At 43.8% G+C, this 13,261-nt stretch overlaps 1 pseudogene; it reads right to left on the bottom strand.

Moving 5' to 3' along the window:
- Positions 1-1,214: 1,214 nt before the first annotated feature.
- On the bottom strand, positions 1,215-9,632 carry LOC135916612 (uncharacterized; annotated as a pseudogene).
- Between the last annotated feature and the right edge of the window lie 3,629 nt (positions 9,633-13,261).

Here is a 13,261-nt window from a genome sequence, read left to right as displayed (position 1 = left end):
CGCAGATGCCACTTTCAGTTATTGAAGACGTGAAAAATATTAGAAGCCAAAGCGTGCTCCATTCGCTATTGTCTGTATCTGCACCTGCAACATACATACGTCTCAAGAATAATTTTTAGAAGACAGCAAAGTGTACGAGGCTGCTGTCATCACTTCAAGCAGACAATGCAGTATAAAATGTGTTTAAAGTGGCTGTAAGTAAAAAAAAAATCTTACCATTACTACACTCTGCTGCTCCTGATCATCTCCTCTTGCCAGTGGCCCTCGCCGCTTCCGATGAAGCGTGTGCAAAGCCTGTCTCGTGCAGCGTAGGCAAGCCTAAACACAAAACAAATGGAACATTGAATATGTGGCAATTAACATCACTTTAACTACTAAACATAAAAGCAAGCTATTTGGCGGAATAGTACGTAAACAGCAGTCCCAGATTTGTTCGTAGATATTTCCACAACGTGATTACCTCGTTGGGTGATAACCTGTGGCAGGCACAGGAGTCAGTCCTCCATGCTCGTCCGCTTCTTGCCTCCATGTCCCATCGGTTTGACGTCCCTGCCAATCTTCATAATCAGTAGTGCCTTGTGGGCAGGGCCCGAGAGGAAGCTGTTTTTGTCATCAGAAAATTGTGTAAGCATGCACATGCTGATATAATGCGTCTGACGTTTTCATCTTTGGCTTTAAATGGCCGGCGCAGGATGCGCCACCTTTGAGCCAGCATTCCAAAGGCATTTTCGACGGCTCGTCGAGCCCTGCTCAGTCTATAGCTGAAAATTCTTTTTTCTTTTAGCTGTGAAAACTGACTTGGTGCTCCCTGAACATCTATCTGCTTGCTGAGCTTGCCCATCAACACAATTTCCAAACAAATGGGGTAGACCTGCAGAAGGAGTGCCGCGTCAGTTTCCTTAGAAAGTTGTGTAAATTCGCACGTATAAATTATCCCCGAGCTCTAGCACACTACATGTTTGCAGCAACAAATGCGCTGTAACACTATCTGTCAGCTATAACTGCGATGACAACATTTATCATGGTTTAGGTCAATGGAGAAAAATGATCTTTCCATGCTTGTATACAATCTCTCATTTGTATATTTTCGCAGCACTGACTGATGACACATATAATATCATATTACAAGAACCTTAAAGGTTTGTAAAACCACTACTAGAGCTTTAGCTAAAGGCTAGTACTGTAATGGCCAAGAAATGACGAAGGTAATGGTATTACTTACTCTTCCTTGCATACGGCCTCATGAGCTAGGTTTTCAGAGGAAACGCTTCATCTCCTACAAAGAAGTAGGGCGTGCTGCCAATGTAGGCCAAAATAAAGTCTTCAGGAATTCCTTGCAGGCTTTGGTCAACTCTCTTGAAGAATGGGCTCCTGCCAAAATTACCCCCATCTGATTTGCTGCCATTGTGTCCTACTTCTGCAAACAAGAATCTAAGAGTGGAATGGAAACAAATTTTGTTATAATCATGTGTTCTGGTTACAGGAAACATAGGCACATTTAACTTGCTATGGCGGACATGTAACACATGAAAACTCGTCATGACAGTTGGACTGTTGCATACATCAACATGAAGCTGAAATACGAACTAAATGACACAACTACAACCTTCCTCATTATTTGAGGGGGTTTAATAGGTGACAGAGCTAGAAAGGCTCTAGTCAGAATCTAACAAGGTCCAGCCGTAAGTGACTTACAGTGGTCAGTAAAAAGCAAAAAGCGGTTTTAAACTTTACTTGAAAGGTGCCTTATAAAACAAAGTTACATGGAGTATATCTCCATGTTTTCCTTATAAGTTCTTAAGGAAGCATCCCTTACTGGCTGTTTTCTGAAATTAACACTAGAGATGACTATTTAGAGGCCGTATATGATTCTTATGCATCTACCACATGACATCGTGCTCGCTGGGATTGAGACCCCCCACTACACACAAAAAATCTGGCAATTACCAAGAAAATAAAATCAGCCAGGCACAGCATATACAACAGCTCCAAGCACTTGTGAGTAAAGGAACTGTACTTCCATACCTGTAGTCTGCATCACTGATCGCAAGCATCAACTTGCTGAAAGCATTTTTATAGTTTCTGTCCACCCTGCCTGAATTGTTCGGGCACTCAATATTGGTATGCTTTCTATCTACTGCGCCTAGGCAGTGAGGCATGCCTCCAGATGCGCTCGAACTCTTCGGAGACCTAAGTTTAGAGTAGAGAGAAAACGCAATTGATATGTGAAGCACAAGCCTCGAAGGTAACCTCTGGCGGGGGATGTGTAACATCGTCCATGTAGAATAGCAGTCCTGGAAGTGGCAGTAGTGATTTGTACCCTCGACAATGACCCTGAAATTATTTATTCTGACAATCATGCTTTCATGCAGACTTTTTTGTACTCGTCGCTTTAGCTTCAAGGACGGTGGTCACGAAGTTTCAGTGCCTAAAAAACATTTTATCGATACTGTCAGTGGTTTACGCTCTATGCAGTATGTGCAAGGCAATGAGATCAAAGAACTTACCCTCAACCATTCATCTGGAGATGATGGTGTTTTAATGTATATAGGGCTAAGCACTTCCCAAATCGCCAGGCACACCTCTGAAACAAGGTTGCACGTTGTGGACCTGCCAGCCAAGAAATTAAAAAATTAAAGGCAGATGACCGCAGGGTATCGCCACCGGCCAGCAATCTGAAAAGAGGGAAAGAGAAGGGACAAACGAATTCAGCTACACTCGCTAAGTAAGTCTTCATGCGTACTGTGGTTCCAAAGCGATGGATCCAATCGCCTCCAGTTCCAGCAGCTATTTTCATTCGATAATACGATAACACCAGCCGTAGTCCACATGAAGTTCACGAACCAACTCATCAGGCGCCGAAATAATGAAAGGAAATGTGTTTTAAGTTCCTAGCATTCTTTCAAGTTATGCTGTATCCCTAATATGGCTAGTAGTCTGTTTTCAGAGCAAAATAAAAAGCAAAGCAATATTACAGCATGCATACAATGGGGTGTGCACAACAGCACAAATATGTTCGCATCACCTAATAACTTGCGCCAGGCGGTGGTCTGGAGGTACAGCCTTGCGAAACCGCGTGTCTTTTTTTGCGATGCGGGGGCCAAGGAAATCCATCAGTGTGTCAAAGCTGCTGGGTGAGACGCGCAGGAAGCTGCCGAAAGAGAACCGGCAGTGAGAAGAAAGCATATACAACGCCCCTGTGTGCTCGATCATGAGGGTTGCAACGCGAAACATGTACCGTGAAATGCTTCTCTCGTTTTAACCATTCAAATAATGGCACTTAAATTTGGCGCAGAGATGGCATACAACAGTCTTGCTTTTTCAATACCACGTATGGGTGATGCACTTGCCTGATTCCATCAGAATTACTTAGAAATCGGCCCCTCTGCAACATCGGCGACCTAGAACAGTCAGCTTACGCAAAGCTGATGCCGGTAGCGCCATTTGGTGCCTGTACACATTGCAGCTTCAAAGGTAAATCGTTCCAGAATAGACAAAAGAAGCCTTACTCGGAAGGCACCACCAGTATACGCAACAGCTGCTTGTTTAAGGTCGCCGATGCTGCCGCCGACACGGATTTCTAAGCAATTCTGATCGACTCAGGCAAGTACATAACCCCAACGTGGTATTTAAAAGGCAAGACTATCGTATGCTATCTCTGAGTCAAATATCAGCGCGAATAAGCAGCAGTTTAAACCAAGAGAGGCATTTTGCAATGCGTTTAGCGCTGCAACAGTCACAGTCAAACTTTGATAAAACACCATGTACAGACATGTATACTAACTCTCTGTAGTACTCGACGTCTCGATCGCGAAGCGGTGGCAAGAGATTGTTGGCCTGTCCCAACCTCTGCCGCTCCTGCAAGGACGGGCGGACCTACCACAGTCGTCGCCGCCACCGCGATTTGGTTGCTCAGCCCGTCGCAGCTCTTGCAGCATAGCCATCATTGAGTTGCACAGGAGAATCGTGACAATTTCTTCTTCTTCCGACATTTCCTCGTCTTCTGAAAGACGCCATTTGGATTATGTAATGTCCCTGCCACATTTGAAGAAATTATGGACTCTGCTTTGTGGCTATAGATAGTAGACATGCCTCTTTTATCTACGTGATGTGATCGTTTTTTCACCATCATTTGAGAGCTAGCTAACTCGCCTATCGGTAATGCTTGGCGCTTTCAGACCTGCTGGCCTTGACTTGAACTCTTAGAAGTGCAACTACGGCCATCGTGAACTTGTTGTCCTAATCCACCGTGTCAGTTATCGAGGCGTCCAATCTGATCTCAACAAAATTCCTGTCGTGAAACAATTCCCTTTGGCGCGTTCGGCGAAAGACGCCCGGAGCTTTGTTGGCTTGTGTTCTTACTGTCGAAGTTTTGTCAAGAACTTTGCCGACATTTCCCGTCCGCCAACACAGCTCCCGAAGAAGGAAAACACACTTTCATAGGGTCCTCAACAAGTCGATGCATCCCACACTGTACCGAGATTGTTCACTACTCCTTCCATCTCTGCGGATTTTGACGCCACTGTGCCTACACAAGTACGAACGGACTCCAGTGGACACGGCATTGGCGCTATCCACGCACAGCAGCAAGGCCAAGACTGCGTCCTCGCGTAGACCAGTCGACTCCTCTTTCCCTCAGAGCACAAGTTCTCTATCCCTGAACACGAATGCCTTGCTCTAGTTTAGGCAGTCACAAAATTTCGACCATACTTGTTTGGCCGCACCTTTTCCGTTAACACGGACCACCACGCGCTGTACTGGCTCTACTCCCTCAAAACCCCATTGGAAATTTTGGTCACTGGGTGCTAAAGCTTCCAGATTACAGCTTTGATGTCCTTTGCAAGTCCGGCACAATGCACCAGGACGCCGACTGCCTATTATGTCATTACGTGGACTCTCCCGATTTCACTGCCCATTATTCCGACGCCTGTGTCGTCACCGTCTCCGACTTGAGTGATATACACAATCACTACCTTAGTGGTGCAAACTTGCGGTCCATCATTGATGGTCTACGTTCGAATCCCCCCGACCTCTCCCTCCACCTGTTCGTGCTGCCTGACAATATTCTCTACTGTCGCAATACCAACTCAGACGGTCCCCAACTTCTACTCGTAGTACCTACGACCCTCCGTTCTACACTTCTCCATCAGCTCCACGGTCCTCCAACAGCCGGCAACTTCGGAGTATCCAGTATGTATGACCGCGTGCGCCGTCGATTCTTTTGGCCAGGCTTTTACCGTTCTATGCGCCGGTACGTTTCTGGTTGCGACGCTTGCCAACGCCGCAAGCGTTAGCCCTTGCAGCCTGCCATCCCACTTCACCCTATATACATTCCACCTAGTCCGTTCTATAGCATCGGCCTTGATTTCGTTGGGCCATTTCCGACTTCTATATTTCTGGGAAACCAGTGCATCGCCGTAGCTACTGACCACAGAGTTTCCTACAAAATTACTAGATGGAACTCTGGCGCTAGTGTCTACGTGAGCTACAAAGGGAGCAGTTGTCCCAGCATGGGAATTATGGGAAGAACATGTATTTGCCTAAACTTCGTCCTTTTGGCTTCAAACGGCTTTGTGACTTTGTAAACTCGTCATTTTCAACAGTGTATTGCGTAATAAATAATTAAATAAACATCATTAAGATTGCCCGACGGCAGGGTTCGAACACAGGGACTCTAGTACAGAAGCCTGATATTGAAAGCATTAAGCCACGAATGCATGTATCGACAAGCGAATGAAACGCACTTACGAATTTATCGCGGGCATGCCAGTGCCTTGAGGCGCTTGGCGCGTTTCGATTTCGGCACATAGACACGCTGAATTGTTGCAATTGATAGCAATTGTACGCATTCCCGGCGTCTTCTGCACTACGAAAAATATAGATAGCGCTGAAATATACGACGATAAGATTTCTATAGCGTGATATCCATAGCCACAAGAACGTTTGAATCCACAAGCACGAAGATCAGACAAATCCATGTACTTCCCATCATTCCCTTGGTTGGACAACAACTGCAGCGCCAGAGTTCCCTCTAAGTAATTTTTGTAGGAAACTCTATGCTACTGACTACGCGAAACGGTACGCCATCACAGGGGCACTGCCGACCAGTTGCGCCACGGACGTTACTGACTTCCTGCTTCACAACGTCATCCTCCACCATGGCGCTCTACGGCCGCTGCTGACAGATCGCGGTCGCACTTTTCTTTCACGCGTTGTCGGCGATACTTTTCACTCTTGCTCCACACGTCGAAGCTAACCACCGCCCTCAACCAGACGCGCATAACGATGCTATCCATGTAGGTTTCAGCAGATAACCGTGATGGGGACAGGAGTTTGCCTTATGTGACATTGGCATACAACTCTTCCCGCCACGACACTGCCGGCTTTCCGTCATTGTATGTTTTTTTGGGCCGCCACCCCACGTTGCCTTTGAGACACTACTTCCATGAGCTCCGCACACGGCTACAAAATATGTTCGCGAAGCTATTGCTCGTGCTCAAACAGCTCGTAACATCGCACGGGACCTTTGTGCCTCACCGCTGTCTCAAAAGGCCCGTTATAATAGCAACCATAGAACCGTGAACTTCGAACCAGGCACCTTGGTACTTCTATGAACCGCTCGCCGCTACGTCGGCCTATCTTCAGAATTTCTTCCCCTGTACTCCGGGACTGTACAAGTTTTGATGCCAGCTTACGCAGGTGCTAGAACGTGCAAACTTGTGCTGGTTCGCACGAGTGTGTGGGAAGAAAACGAGTAACAGCGCTGAACAACAGGACGTGACTGAGACATACGAAACTCCCGGTATGGTTGTCATGCATTGTTAGAGAAGTGCAAAACACTAAGGGGCTATGGTGACCAATGCGCACGCGAGATATGTGAGGCCTTTTGCATCGACAAGAAAAATTTAAGGCGATATGAGCGTGAGGGTGCCTTCGTTGTCGTTCCCCACGAAGGAACTTGCGTATCTTGTACGTGGATATTGGCGACCATTTGGTTGTGCTGTTTTCACATTATCTATCGCGTCTATGTATTCATAATTGGATATGTTCTCCTCTTCCTCCTGCCTGATCAAGCCCCTGTATATTGCTGCATGAGCAATAAAATATTAGTTGAATGACAGTGCTTCGTCGGTCTCAGCCACGTCCGGATGCTCAGCGTTGTTGCTCGTTTTCTTCACCAAGGTGACATAGAAGATAACGTGTTGGATAGTCACTTGTCAACTGCAATGTCCCCCATCGATAGCATCCCGTCTCAAGCCGTACGTCTCAGCCTACAGCCCTTCACTTGTTTCCGACCACCGGGGGTTATGTTACTGGTCATTCGCCCAATCGAAGAAGGTACTCAGCAGGACGACAAAGAGTACGATTGAAAGCGCTCGTTTGTGGTTGAGGCAATTCTACCATCTTGGCTGTGACGTTTCTGTGTATAGCTTGTAAATATAATTTTTCCAACTGTATCTACGTCACAATGTTTATATATGTATGTATGTATGTATGTATGTATGTATGTATGTATGTATGTATGTATGTATGTATGTATGTATGTATGTATGTATGTATGTATGTATGTATGTATGTATGTATTCATAGTTAGTTGCGAAACTAGCTTGTCAATAAATGGTGCTCCTGTAGGTTAAAAAACCTTGTTATATGGAAAGGAGCTGAATATATGACTTCAGTGGCTGCCTTATCACTCTAGGGTAATTTTAAATCGAAACTCTCTTTGTTTACCCACCAGCTGCAGTGGCGGCAGCCATTTTTAATTGCGCCTGTCTCACTCGCAGCGCTTGCGCGCTCAACTCACTGAGCTCTCTAGCGGAACGGAGGCACGGAGGCACCCGTCCGCTCACACGCTCGTAGCTAAGCGCTTGGCGCATGCGCACTTGAGCCCTCGACCGTTGTTTGGGCAGATCGGTGCACAGGAAACATTCTGCTAAAACTGTCTAATAAGAATTCACTGCGTGTGTACACGCTTTAATTAACAATTTTTTTATCCCATGAAATTGGAGAAAAGCGAAATTTGGTAGATCGTCTCCTCACGTGAATTATGTTGGTTAGCAAAATGCGACTCTCATTCAGGTTACTCGCGATTAGCTTTAATGTGTAAGGGGTAGAAATCCCTCAGCAAAGCATGCTGACCTGCTGTGGTGGTGTGGTGGCTGTAGTGTTGGGCGTCGTAGCCCGAGGGCGCGGGATCAAATCCCGGCCGCGGTGGATGAATTTCAATGGAGGCGAAATGCAAAACCATTCATTTCTGGGTGCACGTTAAAGAACCCCAGGTGGTCCAATTTATTCGGAGTCACCCACTACGTGTCGCCTCATAATAATATCGTAGTTTTCTTTTGTAAAATTCCGTGATCTATTCAATTTTTAAGCATACTGACGTCCATGACAAGTACGATTATATAAAACACATACGAGATAATCATGGATAATCTTGCCAGCAATACTTAGAGGGGCACTTAGGTCAGAAAAACCGGAAGACTTTCGGTGCCTTTGTTTACAAAGAATGAAAAAGTCTAGGTTCCTTTCATCTAATTAATTTCTTAAATCACGTAAGAAAACATCTGAAATTTCTTCTTTTTATTCCTTTGTTACGGACGATTCTTAGGTAGTGCCGTTCTTTGACCTATGTTCTAGTTTTATAGGCCCGCAATAAAAAATTATGGCGCTTTATGTGCCAAGACGAAGCTATGATTATGAGGCGCGCCATAGTGTGGGACTCCAGTTTAATTTTGACCACCTGTGGTTCCTTAACGTGCACCCGATGCAGCGTACTTACACGGGTGCACTTCGCCCCCATGCTGCACTCCGTCGGCTTTCGTCTGCTGGATTCACCATCAAGACATGCCTACAGTTTGTACCGAAAAAAGTAGAGAATGCCTTTACGTGTCCTTATAAAGTTCTTGCAAATGTTTCTTGTTTTGACCAGGAACATATATGAAAACTGGCACATTGAAAACTGTACAAATAACAAGCGACGAATAACTGTACGTGTACACCGGCCCCTAAGCTCGAGTGCACACCTTCAATTGCCCTTGTACCCAAGTGCTATGTTTTCGGATCTAATGATTTACCAACTGACGCAACTGCCATCATCAGTCAACTGGGCATCGATACACCTGCGGAATACCGGGCACGTGCCTGTTAGCGCAAATGGGCTTTATGGACACTTTTTGATTACACTGTTTACAACCTTGAAAACCAAAAGCAAAGAAATTGGGCCTAGTTGTGGGAAAAGCTCGGTTATTCGGAGGACCGTTGTCAATACTGCCTCACTTCAGCGTGGACGGAGCCCCGAGCTCTGCATCAAACGCTTAAGAATTAACTATTTCGTTTTTGCATGCAGTGCTAAAAATCATGCGACCAGTTTTCGCGTGCGCTCGCAGTGTATGTGGCTTGTTAAGGGAGACAAGGTGCTAGATACATATGTATAAGGCAGTAAATGAATCGCTTTCTCAGTCGATAAGCACTGTTGCTGTTCAGTTCCATTTCGCGCTTACGCAAGCTTTTCGCCGTTCCGACACTCTCTTTCGAGCTTCGAGGCTTGGGGAACGCTCTAAGAGTTACCTGGATGCGTGGAGCGTGAGTGCCTTCATGTGCACAGACTCAAGCACGAATTCTTTCTGCATTCTCTTGCTGTGAATGAATTAATGGATGTATGATTGAATGTATGTTGTTTAGTGGCGCAAATGTCACGTCTGGCACTTGCACCATCCCAGTGTTAGCGCCATAGCAGTGTTAGTGATTCGCAGTGGAGTCATGAGTCCTATGAAGTTGATGTGACGTGGTTGTATTCTGAGCCTTTGCCCTGCAGTGGGCGTAACCAGGCTCATGATGATGATGGCTGTAGAGAGGCGTTAAAAATAGTCGCTGTAAAGTGCGTAAAATCTACTTGTAATAAGATTATGGTGATGTGAAATAGCATCTACGACAAGCATTAAAATGCACTGCGAAAAAATGATACGGTATGCAAAATGTCAGATGCGGAAATTGGCTAGAGCACTTCTGCCTCACTAGAGCCCTTGAAACACGAGGGCCCGGAGGTATGTGGAATACAAAACTACTCTCACAGCGGCATCCTATGAAGAGAGGATGCGTTACGAATTTATGGGGCTAATAACATTCAAAACATGTTCAGGCAAACCTAGGACTGTACTGGTATTAAAAAACGGTTATTGAAGAAGAAATATTACAGGATGAAGAGTGATCTGGTGACAGTATGCTAGGGGAAAATGTCTCTTTCTCTCAGATTCGCCTTCCCGACACTCCAGGAGTACGTGGAGGACGGTCAGCATTTCCCCGCATCTACCACAGGTTGAAGGTGCATTTCTAGATGGTAGAAAATTTTTGGTGGCAAATGTGTATTTCATTTATTTTTATTTATTTTATTTTCAGCATCAGACGAAAGCAGAGCCTGATGCAGGGACAGAAGCTAAAGGCTAAAGGCTGATGGAGCTTGAGGAGGCCTCTGACCCTAAACAGTCTACAGCGGTTACAGATACAACACAAATCTTGAAAACAAAGGAAATAAAGTAAAAGAAACGCAGCATTTGACACCTGTACGCAAACGTAGTGCATGTACTGTTGCACACAAATGACACATAACAAATCATACAATGATACATAATAGGATAATACAATGATACATAATGATACAATGATACAATACAGTGATACACAATAGGACGCTAAGCAATTTACTTGAATGAATCAGCACAAACAGCTGTTGTACAAAAACATACAAATAAAATATAATTGTCAGTGAAACTGAATAATGTTGCTTGAAACGACACAAAATTAAGATAAGAGCAATTGCTAGAGTCATTTTGTGTTATATAAAGTTTTATGTATCCTTTGTGAGAAGACAGTAAAATATAAAAAAACACTTCAATTTTGGCTATAGTTAAATTGGCAAGATAACAATAGCTCGCTAAGTTGGCTTTTAAATGCCTTTAATTTGCATTCGAAGTTTTGCTTACCTTCAAATTTGTTTAAGATCGCAGGTATTTGATACGCCATTGTTTGCCTTCCGTAAGTTGTTCGGATTTTTGGTGTTCGGTGTTTTCGGTGCCTCAAAAGGTATTCAGCATTTTCAGAGTCAATAATTCCGTATAGTTTCTTCTGATGGATTACTTGCAGCGCTTTTATTTATTTATTTATTTATTCAAAATACCCCCAAAGGCCCTCATTACGAGGGTATTACATGGGGGGGGGGGGTCAATCACAAGCACTGGTTGTAGTACATACTAAAAACAAGAGAGGTTAACAGAAGTAATAATACAGTGAAACATAGTTAACATACAAGATAATTAGGCCACAATTATTACAGAGAAAACATTAGTACATATTAGGAGAACATAAGGCAACTGCACTAAAAACACCAACAAATATCGAAAAACACTGTAAAAGTCCCAAAAAAGAATAATAATACGATTAGTCGACAAGTCGTGAGCGAATTAAATGTTGAAACTTAGTCAAGTCTGGTTCCGTGGCAATGACTGATGGTAAGGCGTTCCATTCAGTTATTGTGCGTGGTAAGAACGAAGATGCATAATGGGATGACTGGCAGTTAATGCGTTTGACTTTGTATGGATGGTCACGGCGTGGAAAAATAACTGTTGGTGACTGAAAGAAATCATCGTGAAGTGATGGATGGTGATAAAGCTTATGGAAAAGTGTTAGGCGAGAAATTTTACGGCGAAGTGCTAAGTTGTCCAAGTCAGCTTTATTCTTTAACGCGGTGACGCTGGTGTAACGTGAATAATCTGAAAATATAAATCGCGCAGCACGGTTCTGCAAGGCTTCGATGTTACTTATGATATACGTTTGTTCGGGATCCCAGATGGCAGACGCGTATTCTAGTTTAGGACGGATTAATGTTGTGTATGCTAGTTTTTTAACATGCATTGGGGCTTCTTTTAAGTTATGTTTAATAAGTCCGAGAGTACGATTTGAAGAGGCAAGGGTAAGGTTAATATGATTATTCCATGATAAGTTTGATTGAAGATTGATGCCAAGGTACTTGTAAGTAGTTGCGAGTTCCACAGGGTTGTTATCAAGGGAGTAGGTGGTTAGAATTCGTGGCCTATTGGTGAAAGACATGAGTTTAGTTTTGGAAATATTTAATCGCATTAACCAATTAGAACACCATGCACTTATTGCGTCCAGGTCAGTTTGTAGTAAGTGGCTATCGGTGTTATTTGTTACACATCGGTAAACTACACAATCGTCTGCAAATAGTCTGATTTTAGATGAAACGCAACTGGGTAAATCATTAATATAAATTAGAAAGAGTAAAGGACCAAGTACGCTGCCTTGTGGAACTCCAGACGTAACATCAGCATAACATGAGTTAGAATTGTTAACTGATGTAAACTGAATTCTAGATGAGAGAAAATCGGTGATCCATGCAATTATAGTAGGGTGAATGTTAAGCTGTGAAAGTTTAAGTACCAACCTATGGTGTGGAACACGGTCAAATGCCTTAGAAAAATCTAAAAATATTGCGTCAACTTGGAACCCGGCGTCTATTAGTGCGTGTATGTCGTTAATAAATCCGGCAAGTTGTGTGTCACATGAGTAGCCCTTGCGAAAACCGTGCTGATGCTTAAAAATAATGTTATGGTCTTCAAGGAAGTTGATTACTTGACTGTGTATGATATGTTCGAGTAATTTACAAATAGTGCTGGTTAAGGAGATGGGACGATAATTAAGGACGATAATTAATTTTAAATAATATAATGGTCTGCCTTTAGGATGCCGTGTTTCTTAAACAGTGGAGCGGTTCTTAAGTCCTGTGCATTACCACAATAAGATTCAAAACAGCGTGAATTTTCTTGTACAAAGTAATTATTTTAGTATAATTGTATTGCGTAGTAGTGCCCCAAACCATTAAGCCATAGGTTAATTTGGAATAAAAATGTGAATAATAAATGTTCTTTTTTAGACAGAGCGGTACGAGCGCAGATATCTTATATAGACATCCAACTGTGCGGGCAAGATCTACACTTAGGTTTCTAACGGGCACTGACCAGCTCAAGTCTTCCTGAAACCAAATCCCGAGAAATTTTTTTGTCTGAACTTGTATTATAAGGGTGTTTTCAAATTTCACGTTAAGTTGGTGGTGTAGAGGTTTGTTGGGAGGACGAAATATGACCTATCTTGTTTTTGAGGCATTTAATCTTAACTTGTTTCTGCTTAACCGGTTCAAAAGATGCACAAGGTAGTCATTTACAGAGGATTCAAGTGTCAGTAGGTT

This window comes from Dermacentor albipictus, chromosome 2, assembly GCF_038994185.2.
Source record: "Dermacentor albipictus isolate Rhodes 1998 colony chromosome 2, USDA_Dalb.pri_finalv2, whole genome shotgun sequence".
Taxonomy (NCBI): Eukaryota; Metazoa; Arthropoda; class Arachnida; order Ixodida; family Ixodidae; genus Dermacentor; species Dermacentor albipictus.
Note: the sequence above shows the minus strand (reverse complement) of the source record. Positions and strands in the feature narration are given on the sequence as shown.